Below are 12178 nucleotides of genomic sequence, written 5' to 3' on the forward strand. Positions count from 1 at the left end.
AATAAGCTCAGCAGAATTGCCAAATGTCAGATCAGGAATTCCTGTACATGAAGTTGTTTGGGCCAGTATGGGAGCAGCTTTCAAATCGCAACTTCAGTGATGCATGCTCAGGACTGTTTCCCAGTAGAGCTTGAAGAGAACCTCCAGCCTCCCAGGTTCCCCTCACAACCACTCCCAAGGCCAGTGAAACTGGAAGGGGAGAGGAGTTTCAAAGCCAGGAGAAGCTGGAGAAAATGACTTAAATTGGTTATTCCAGTATTTCTTATTTGTTCAAGTCTGATCGTTAAACAGATTTGTTATTAAACTGCTGAAGAAAAAGCTTCCAAAATACAAGGGGTGATTAAAAAGTAGTTGCTTTGTGTCTGTGCCTCTGTCCGTGTCATCCACAAAGATGTTGAACAAGACTGGTCCCAGGACATGGAGCCATTGACAGCCACTCTTTAGATGCAGCCACCAAGCTAGTTCTGTATCCATCTCATGGTCCACCCATCAAACCCATGTTTCACCAGTCTGGGGACCAGGATTTGGTGCAGGACAGTGTCAAAGGCCTTGCTCAAGTCCAGGTAAATGACATCAGTTGCTCACCTCTCATCTATTAATGATGTGACCTGTTCATAGAAGGCCACCAGGTTTGGCAGGCAGGATTTGCCCTTGGTGAAGCCATGCTGATTGTACACAATCTCCTCTTCACTATTCTTCTGCCTCAGTAGTGCCTCCAGGAGGATCTGCTCCATGATCTTACTGGGCACAGAGGTGAGACTGACTGGCCTTGAGTTCCCCAGCTCCTCCTCCCTACCCTTTTTGAAAATGGGAGTTATGTTTCCCGTTTTCCAGTCAGTGAAGACCCCATCAGATGGCCATGAGTTTTGGAATATAATAGAGAAGGGTTTAGCAACCTCATCTGCCAGTTCTCTCAGTACCCGTAGGTGTGTCCCATCAGGTCCCATGGACTTGAACACTTTCAGGTTCTTCAGGTGATCACAAACTTGATCTTCAATTATGACAGGCAGCTCTTCCTTCCAGTGCCTGCCATTATCTTTCATTACTTCAGGAGTGTGGCTGGAGGCCTTTGCAGTGAAGACTGATGTAAAGAAGTCATTGAGAACCTCAGCCTTTTCCATGTCACTCATGATCATTTCACCTGTTTCCTTTCTGAGGGGGCCCACACCTTCCCTAGGCTTCTTGTTACCATTCATATACCTGTAGAAATTCTTTGACCTCCCTGTCTAGATTCAATTCAAACTGTACCTTTATGAATTGGATTTTCTTTTAAAGGGACAATAAAGCTGTTTACTTTCTAATCTGTGTGTTGCTATGAGCAAATCTAGTTCTTGAATGAGAATTTACAGATGCTTTTGCTGATTAATGTTAGTGTCTACTCTTAGTCATGCAACATACAGTGCAAATTCAGTAGGGCAAAATAGATCCTCTACATACAAACTGCCATACCAGCGGGATGGAATCAATGTCATCTTTTTAAGTACTCTGGAAATAAAAGGAGGCTCAGTTATATGTGGGAGTTTGAGTTTTACTGATTAACACCTCTTTTAGTGGTTTCCTTATAATCTGCATTTGTTTTACATATGATCTCTTTATTTGTGCCTTTAATAATAATGTCCAGTGTCAGATCTCTGTCTCTTTGTCTGATAAAAGTGTAAGGAGCAGCCCTTTGTCATGTTTCCTGTATTGCTGATGTTATGCAATGCTGGATCAGGCCTTTTTGACAGCAATGGTTTTGATGTTGCAAGCAGAAAATTAATAGTCTTTATTACTGCAAGTTGGGGGAAAATCCTTATCTCTTCTGTTGGGTTTTCTTGGGTTTTTTTTGTTGTTTTTCTTCTTAAGTGGAAACAAATTTCTTTTTTAGAATTATGCTTTCATCTGTGCCTGGCTCTTCCTCTGCTCTATTTGCTCTTGAGTCCCCAAAATTAGTAAGAGTAATGTTCTAGTTTGCAGTGCAGTAGGAAAGAATAACTTGACTTTCTAAAATGTAATAAACAGTGCAAGACCTGGAACAAGTACAAACCCTTCAGACAAGGTGAAAGCCCCCAGAAGAATACCTCTATTCAAAATGTCTGTGGATGTCTGCAAATACTGCCAGCAGCTTAAGTCTTGTCCTTTTCCTTTCCAAACATGTGTATTAGTTTTTTTCTGTAAAAATACATACTGTATCCTTGAACCCTTCCATGCTTCTAGTCAAAGAAGGCAGTATTTCCTTTAGACTAGTTGTTTCATACATCAAATCTGTGAGACATTATTTTGGTCGTGGTCATTTTGCTCTTGTGATACTGAATGGAAAAAGAAGTCTTTTTAAATCTTCAAGCTTTGTAAACCAGCAAATATCTAAGCTATTGAGAATTTTTACTGGAGCTTAACACAAATTAAGTTCTCTTACGCTTGCTTTTAGAATAGGTTCATGACTCTGTTTTGCCTTCCCTTGCTTACAAATTCATTGCTTTCAAATGAAGTCCTAAATAGATGAAATCCTGTCTGCTTTATTTTAAGGAATTTTCTACACATCCCCACCCCAAATTTCCTGAGGAGAAGACACACTGGAAGTTACCTGGAGTTTCATTGGGTTTAAATAGGTTTCTAGCCAAACCCGTTCACCTTTGTTTAAAAAGTCACTTATCCTCTGAGACTCGTATGTGCTATAAAGCAAACTTTCTCTCTCAAACAGTCAGCGTTGTGCTGAGTTTCTCCTTTGAGTGGGTTGTTTTGTCCAGCAGCCATCTCCTGGGATGGCTCTGTTCCCCAGAGCAGCCTTTCAGGCCAGGATCTGGCCCAGCAAAGGACCTCATTCAGCAAAGTAGTCTGTAACGTGGCGTTAATAATAATCAGACAGTCTGCTCAACTATCAGGCTTTCTGTTATCTCCCAGCTGTGGGGCTCTGAACTGTCTGAAAGGTTTTCTTTTGTGTAGGAAGCTCAGCTACAGACTTAGCTTTCCATCATGCCTGTAGGTTATATTAATGTAGATAAGCCCCTTGTGTCACACAATCTGTTCTGCGCCTACATCTCTAAATGCAGGTATGATGACTTGCATAATATGCATGGCAGATCACAGTAGTTTCTCTCTTAAATATGAGGTTTGTCGTTCTTTTGGGGTCAAATATGATGGCATGACAGACTGTCTGTTGTTTAATGTGTCATCTTTTCCACCTGGGTGACACCCATCTATTTGCACGTCACAAGCAGAGGCTAATTTTGTATCTGTGCTGTTGGCAGCAGCCTCAAAAGGATTCTTTGTGGCGTTTATTTTTCCCTTTTTATTTGCCTGAAAATCGCTGCCAATTGCAGCCCGAGTTTCTCTTTGTGGTCTGTTGAGAACAATAGCAGAAGTCCCACTGACATGTAATGCACTGGGAAGGAGTTGTAAGTGCTCTAGGATTTATTCTTGGGTTCCTTTACTGAGTCACCATGTTTTATTAGCTGATAATTTCATGTTCATTAATGACAAGACAGTCAAACAGCATTATCTTCTGCAGCAGAGCTCGCCTCTATGTGAGTAGCTTTTCACACTAAAAATCCAGGCAAGAGAGAATTCTTCCTGGCCTCCAAAATGTGCATGGAAGGAAGAGATTAATATAAAGATGGTGGCCTTGTCATCTGATCTAGCCTCCTAAATCCTTTTTCTGCCAGCTCCAGAAATTCTTCCAACTTATTTTCTTACAGTCCCCTCTGTACTCTGCTTCTGACAAAGTACTGTGAGAATTCTGACTGCAACAGACCAGAACATGAACTCGGGTTTGAATCACATTGGAAATTGGCAGGAAAGTGAGGGACTTAAAGCCAAACCCCATAGCATCCTCAAATATTAAATATTTGGGTTCAGGATCCCAGTGTTTGCCTCCGAGAAGAACTAGGGCTACTTGTGATTTGCTGCAGTCAATCAGGACTTTCCAGTCCTGTAAAAGCAATCTCACTGAAAATTAAGTGAATGCAAGATAGAGTCACCATGTAGTCCTGTCTGGAGGACAGTACCAGCAGTGGGTGAGACTATTCCCCTGACTTCATCAGGAGTCACACATAAGCCAGGCTATAGAATATCACAAGGCAATTTTTTTGTTGCTGCTCTGGTTTGTTTTTCACTAAGTCCCTTACCAGAGGTTAGCTACAGCAGATACTTGGGAGAGTTAACTTACCAGAGGTTAGCTACAGCGGATACTTGGGAGAGTTAAGGAACTGACCTTCTCAGACTACTGCATTGTCCATGAGGACTCCCTCCAGTGCACCCCGCAGGCAGATGCCTATGAACTCTGCAGTCTGGGAAGAACTGCTCTGAGGAAGGAAGCGTTGTTCAGAGAGAGAGCCCCCATTTCCATTTCGATAGTCTTCCCGCATTACCTATCTTGTTTCACCAGGTAAGCCCACGCCCCATGCCTTGCCTCGGGGTATGTCTGGAGGAAGGTTTACTACTTGATTGTAATAATGAATTGCCTCGAGGGAAGTTTCTTAATTCCTCGCACTAGTCAATGTCTGCTCCTTGCCTTACAGGTGTGCTTGAGGCTGCAAAGAGCTGCCACAGGACAGCAGACTAATAAATGGCAGTTCCTTATGAGAGGTTTTGTAGCCATCACAATTACAGCTAGTCTCTTAGCCTCACATCAGATATAACGCTGAAGCATTACATACAGCTAATATTTCAAGCTAAACTTAGAATTTGATATCTGTGCCGCAGACTTTGCATTAATCTGAAGCAACTCAATTCCACAAGTAACCACTTCAGGCCTAAAGCTGTTCCACTGGTATTATTGCTCTTTATTTTCATTTGTAAATCTTGCAATTAAGTATATATTAAAAGAATGGCAAAAGGCAAACGCAGACCATCTGTGAAACACAGATTGTTAAAAGCTGCATCCATGAGGATCTCTGGGCAGAGAGCCATAACCCAACTAAGCATTTGTCCATAATGATATAAATTATACATCTTTAAACAAAACTAATTCCAAGCTGAAAAAGAAAAAAATCAGAAAGGGATCTGGGGGTGCTGATCGATACCCACCTGAACATGAGCCAACAGTGTGCCCAGGTGGCCAAGAGAGCCAGTGGCATCCTGGCCTGCATCAGGAATGGTGTGGTCAGCAGGAGCAGGGAGGTCATTCTGCCCCTGTACTCTGCACTGGTTAGACCACACCTTGAGTACTGTGTTCAGTTCTGGGCCCCCCAGTTTAGGAGGGACATTGAGATGCTTGAGCGTGTCCAGAGAAGGGCGATGAGGCTGGGGAGAGGCCTTGAGCACAAGCCCTACGAGGAGAGGCTGAGGGAGCTGGGATTGTTTAGCCTGGAGAAGAGGAGGCTCAGGGGTGACCTTCTTGCTGTCTACAACTACCTGAGCAGTGGTTGTGGCCAGGGGGAGGTTGCTCTCTTCTCTCAGGTGGCCAGCGCCAGAATGAGAGGACACAGCCTCAGGCTGCACCAGGGGAGATTTAGGCTCGAGATGAGGAGAAAGTTCTTCACTGAGAGAGTCATTGGGCACTGGAATGGGCTGCCCGGGGAGGTGGTGGAGTCGCCGTCCCTGGAGCTGTTCAAGGCAAGATTGGTGCCATGGTCTAGCCTTGAGCTCTGTGGTAAAGGGTTGGACTTGATGATTTATGAGGTCTCTTCCAACCTTGGTGATACTGTGTGATACTGTGTGATACTGTGTGATACTGGGATCTCGGTTTCAGAAACTGCCATCTCTCCTCCTGCATACTGAGAGATCTGTGGAGGCTCTGTGCTCTCTACAAGTGGGGTTTCTTAGATGATCTTGGAGGCCTCTTCCAACCTGGTTGATTCTGATTCCTTGGGCATGGCTCAAGTTCATATTTTAGTCAAAAGAGGCTGAATTCAGGAGCATTGAGAGCAAGTCTGCAGCTTACTGCATTTTTTAAGAGACACTATATAATGGCATGTGATGATATTTCCATGCTTATGACGTACATGAATGTGCTTCTTAGGCTGGAAAATTGTATATTCAGTTCATGTCGACTGGATTCAGTTAAATTAAAGGTCATTGACAATGATGAGGCATAATCATTTTACACTTAAACTAGAACATGATCTCTAATACCTCCTCATTTCCTGTAGGTTTTTTGCTGACATGTGCTCTGCCTCACTTTTATCTAAGGGAAAATGTTCCATTTACTGTCAGACAGAACCCTTAAGCCAGACTGCTTCTAATGACTCTTGGGGCTGTGCTAGTTTGAAGCTAGCTAGAATGTTTTGGTGAGAAGAACAAGATTGCAATGGTGATGTCTACTTCACTCACAGGCTTGCTGAGATGTATAAAAATATAAGTCAAAACATAGATAAGACACTAGGCATCACTCTCGCTTGGGCTGCTGGCTGAGCTGCATCTCTCTAACCTCACACTCCATTTTGGGCTAATCCACTTTGCTTCCTAACCCCCTGGCCAAATCTCCATTCTTCCTTGGGACTGGGGTAAGGTTGCGGGGGGTAGGAGGAAGGTGTAGGGGCGGTTGAGAGCCCCTCCTGGGGACTCAGGTTTCTGGGAGGGGGAGTTGTGTAATGTGTATTACATTTTACCTTGTATATTTCTGTATGTAACTGTATATGCTGTAAATATCTGCTTGTATATTGTACTAGCTGTAAATATAAGCTTAATTCGTATTTCCAGAGCTGGCTGAGTCTAGTCTGGGTGATTTCTAAAGTGTGGGGGGACAGGGAACACCCAAACCATCACAGGGGCATTCACAAGTACATAAATACTCCTTTAGCAAAGTTGTCTGAGTATTTGTAATAACAACTCAACATTGTCATTTGCTGCAAGAGTCACAAATGGAAAGTTTGATGATGGAAAAAGACGAGTCAGAAAAACAAATCTTGTAAATAAATGGATGCCAACACAATGTTTAAGTTACTGCTGATCATTTTCCTTGCATCAACCAGGTTTATGTATTTATTTGCTCCTCATCTTTCACAGAATGTTACCCTCACTAATTTTAGAGGTTAGATCCATCTGTTAGATGTGTCTTCTCCATCAGAACCAGAAGTATTCAGTAGGATTGAAGATGACCGTAACAAAACAAAACTCTCCAGAGTATTTCTTCCTGTAGATCAGATTAATTGTGAGACTGAATGAACAAATTACTTTATTGTGAAGAGTCAAAATAGCTATGAGAAAATGGTTAGACCACTCAATTACTAAATAGTGCACCAAACATTGCACAATTTTTGGAACTTTCATGGTTTTAAAAGGTGTAGATCTTCTCCCTCATGGATAATCCTAAATGTATAAACAGTTACTAAGACATTCTGAGTAGAAGGAAAAAAAGGTGCTTTGAAGAGAAGCAAACCCAATAGCTTTTAGAAGAAGGCTCAACAGGCAAGTTTTCTATGGACATTTAAAGTCAAAAAAGGTATTCATGGTAATCACCAGTACTGGGATGAATGCAAAAATCTAAGCTTTTGTGTCTGCTGATTAGATGGTTTGATATTCCCCTATGGCATTGCTATAAAAATTGCATTTCATAATTAATTCTTCTACTTGATTTTGGAACTTGAACCTTAAGTTTGTCTTAGGTGTTTCACTACCTGTCAAGGGATATTATTGAATTTCAGAATGCTGTCTGATGTGCATTGTAAACATATTGTAAGCATTAATTTGATCATAACAGCTTTTGTTTCTCATGGTATGCCAGTTAACTGAAATTGCCTCAGTTTGTGATAAGTAGAAAATTTGCTTTTTCCTCTGCCCTTCCTATTTACTAAAAAGAGCTGCAGTGTTCATAACAGTTTAGTACTGCTCAGTCTCCTCAAAAGAGCAGGGAATTAGAGCTCTGAAAGGAGAGATGGTGAGAAAAAAATAACACAGTGTAGTGACAAAGCTTGTGTTTTGTAATCTACCAAATATTTAGTTCCAAAACTCTGAACAGGTGAGATTCTTGGTCCTGTTTCAATGAGGTGTGAGTATATCACCAATGCATTTCTATGCTAGAGAGGCTGGCTGGGGAAATAATTTGTATTATTTATATGCAGTTTGTTCATCTTCTTACTCTTCTCCCACTTTTCAGCTCTTCCTATGTTTCCTGTGTGTGTTAAAGCAGCAAATCTTACCACTGCTGTCATCTGCTTGGTACCTTCTGGCTCTCTACCAGTTGAAAAGCTATTCTCTGGATGAAGTAGATTCCTGAGTAAGTCTTCTGTGTGCTTCACGGGATAACATGAACAGCAGCAGCCCAGAGCTGTTGTGCTTAGTCAGCTTAAAATGACAGCTGCTATTAATAACAATTAGAACTTGTTAACACCAATTGCACTGGTGGTTCTTAAGAAATACATGCCTGCTTGTCCAGTGGTCATTTAATTGAAGTGACATATAGACTATCAAGCAGCCAAGAACAGCAGTGACACCAAGGCTATGAATCCAACTAACTTGCCCCACTTTCAATTCTTCAGAGACTGTTTATTGAGATTGTTCACTCTCTAGCAAATAACAAATGCTGAGTAAAAGGATATTACATAAATTGGCTGACATTTGCATTGGACTAGCTAATTCTTGTTGCCTTGTGTGTGCGGTGGCTGTGCCTCATGCACACATGTGCCTGGTATTGTCAATGAGCTCCCAACCCACTCCCCTCTGCTCCCAGCAGGCTGTTGTGAGACTGAATTCTGGGGGTTATGTAAGAGGGAGTGCAGGAAAAAATGCCGAGTGATTTGGAATTTACTCTCCTCCATTCTGTCATTGTTATGTGGAGTGCTGGGTTGTGTCTCATCTGAAAAATGATGTCTGTCTGTCTTGGGGAGGAGATTGGGTGTACCCCAAGACTTTGCTTATACTTTGCATGGGCTGTAGCTGCAGTCCCTGGAGTAAAAAAAAATCTCTTCTTTCTCTCATGAGTAAAGATTAACAAGGGCACTAGTGCACCAAAGGGAGGTTAAAAGAAAGAGCTGGTTAGGGCTGTATCTTTAACCTGCAGCGTGGTACAACTGCCATGCAGATGGCAGCTGCATCCTGGGAAAGGGCCAGCAACAGGCATTATGTCAAAGAACAGTTACTCTGCTTTTCTTTCTGGCAAATTCTTTGCCATAGCAAGTAGTGTTGTGGGATTGTACTTTATGACCAGTGAAGATGGAGTCATTTCTAGTGAGAATAGACTGACAGGAAAACTGTAACGTGTCCCAGTGAGAGAAAGCACATGTCATGCATTTCAACACGAACATCACTTGTTTGCTACGTGTAACCCTCCTCTGAATTCTGCTCACTGTGAATGCTGCACTATATTCCCACATAGGATTTTTTTTCAACAAATCTTGCTTGGTCTGTCTTGAAACACCAGAAGCACACCACAGTAGAATTCTCTCACACTAGTCTGGAATAGTAAAGACTTCCTTCACTAGACGTGTTTTTTCTCTTGTTACCTAGAACCTTAATCTTGATTTCATTAAAGTTTGACTGCAAAAGTCTTACTGACATTTGCAGGTTTTTTTAAAAGCAGCTGGGACGCCCTGCCTCTGCTCTGAAATGCACTGAAGACAGTGCTTTTAGAAGGGGGAAAAAATTTAACCATTTTGAGCTGGATCTTCTGCAAGTTGAAGTCAATGACAGTTAACTACAACAGAGCAGGAATTGCAGCTAAATTGCTCCCAGTAACACTGCTTTTCACATGCTAAGTTGAATAGATCAAATTCAGACATGAAGTAAGCAAATGCAACTTCTTTGTTTATACTCATTTGTACTACATCTGAATTCTGGCCAATTCCATCTGGTCTACAAGGCTAATTGCTTACAGTTTGTTCCAGCCTTTTCATCTTCTCGTTTACAGCAGGATTTGCCTTTCTTTCATGTAACCACACTGAAAAAAGGACTTGTGTCTAAGAGGTAATGTAATTGTGTTTTCAATTATCCCACATGGTAGTAATCTTTTTTTAAAGATGGTGCACAAAGCTGACATAAAGAGACAAGAGAATAGTTGGAGACTATTCATTGTGAATGGAAGAACATAGGTAGCCTGCTTTGTTAATTTTCATAACCAAACTATTCACCTCTGTCACCTCCTAACACACGATATTCATGCTGCAGCTTTTTATTCTAGACCACTACGAGTTTGGTGTTGTCTTGGGCATGTGGCAGCCTAAAAGTGTTTTTTCACCCCTTCATAACATTTCAGGGGCCCCTTTTTCTTACTCTTTTTGAAAAATTACTTCCACCTGCTAAGTACAATTGCTTAAAAAAAGCCTGACTAAAGCTATGAATTATATTGACTTTATTTTTTTTAAGGCAAATCACTTCATTAGTATTCCTTTCACATCTTTTCTGAGTTGTCCTTGACTGCATGTGTTATATCCAAGCAGTTTCATGTATGTGATGCATAGGGCCATGTAGTGGGAACTGGCTGGGAACTCAAATGTCTTAAAACCAATGCCTACCATCATCAGTGGAAAGAGTCCAATAGACTTGCAAGGGATTTGGACTGAGGCTTGAATTGACTCCAGTTTTAGAGTTCTTGGGTGCTTTATTGATGTTCAGGTTGAAAAGAATGGGAGATGTTGTCTGGGAATGAATTGTTTTTAAATGGTAGTCAAAATGGAGATACTTTAGAATATTTATTTCTCTAGAAAGTTATGCTGTGGATATTGAAGATAAGAGTGTAAGGAAAATCGACATGAGGGTAGTGGAACAAGTTTCCCAGGGAGGCAGTTGAGGCCCCATCCCTGGAGACAGTCAAGGTGAAGTTTGACAGGGCTCTGGGCAACTTGATCTATTGAGGATGCATCTGCTTACTGCAGGGGGGGTTGGACTAGATGATTTTTGGAGATCCTCTCCTACCTTCCTCCCTCCCTTCCTTCTTCCCTCCCTTTCTTTCTCTCTCCTCTCTCTTTCTTTCTCTTTCTCTCACTTTCTCTCTTTGTCTCTCTCTCTCTTTGTCTCTCTCCCTCTTTCTCTTTCTCTCCCCCTCTTTCTCTTTCTCCCTCCCTCTTTCTCTTTCTCTCTGCCTCTTTCTCTTTCTGTCTTTCAACTGCCTAACATGTTTGAAAGCTTCTATTCACCGCTGGGTTGAGAAGACAGACTGCATTTCTCCTGCAGAAACTCAGAGTCTCTTGTTTGTTGAAGACTCAAGTTCTCTACTGCTCCATTCTGTTCTCCATTCCACAGCCACAGCTGGGAAAAGTATTTATGCTTGTGTCTGTGGTGAAGCTGGCTACTAGGAAAATAACCTACATTGCTTAAAAATAACTGTGTTCAATAATAAATTTGTGCATGAGATGGCATTCTAAATCTGGAAATAAGTGTCAGAGTTCTTCACATTTAAGAAGAACGTCCAAGAAGTGTATACAGAAGGAAGGAGAATGTTGCTCAGCAACTATCAGTGCTGTTCAGGTTACCTGGTATCACAGCAAAAGAGAGGCTGGAGTAAGAAATCATCCTTGAAGGTGTTCTCCACAAGTAATCCTTATGAAAAGGAAGTAATTGGCATGGCATTGGTGTCATCTTACAGTGCCTGTAATGGCAGGCATTGGGACTAAACACTTTCAACAGGACTTCAGCACCAGTGGAACTAATCTGATGTAGGGCCATAAAGGCTCTTGTTGACACTTCTTGTGAACAGGCAGATTCTGTAGGTGAAAATATTGCAGTGCCTTCATGGAATTGTCATCTGTAAGCACTAAAAATAAAGCGTAGAGATGACTGCCAAAAAAGCCAGTGGAGAGGTGCTACTTGAGGGGTGTGGTTAAAAAGTAACATCACAAATTCCAACCAAGTAGGTGAAGTAGCCTGAGGATACATTCCGTGCATGTCCTGTTCTTCCTTCCACACACTGTTATACAGGGAGACTTCTGCAGACCTGATAACCACACATTGAGCCTTTTCCTTTACCTGATAGACCCTTGCCTTCCCTGCTTTGAGGAACAGCACCGTGGTAGCTTCAGAGAAGCCAGGGAACACAATGGGTTTACTCCTTTGGGAAGTTAAAACCTAAAAGGAATTATTTCATCACTGTCTCCTTTCTTGTATTCAAATCAAGGGAAATTTTCTTATGTCACTGAAAATGAGACAGGATGTTGGCTCTGAAATGCTGAAGTGCTACCTAATACCACCACAATTTGGCTAGCAAACTCTAGTCTGTGAAAGTGACTGCCACCACCCTCCCAAGTCCTGTCTGGACACACAGAAAGTTTTCCCTTGTTGCAGGAGGAAGAGCTGACCCCCAGCAGCTGACACCCACAAGCGCACGCTC

Source organism: Pogoniulus pusillus, chromosome 10 (assembly GCF_015220805.1).
Source record: "Pogoniulus pusillus isolate bPogPus1 chromosome 10, bPogPus1.pri, whole genome shotgun sequence".
NCBI lineage: Eukaryota > Metazoa > Chordata > Aves > Piciformes > Lybiidae > Pogoniulus > Pogoniulus pusillus.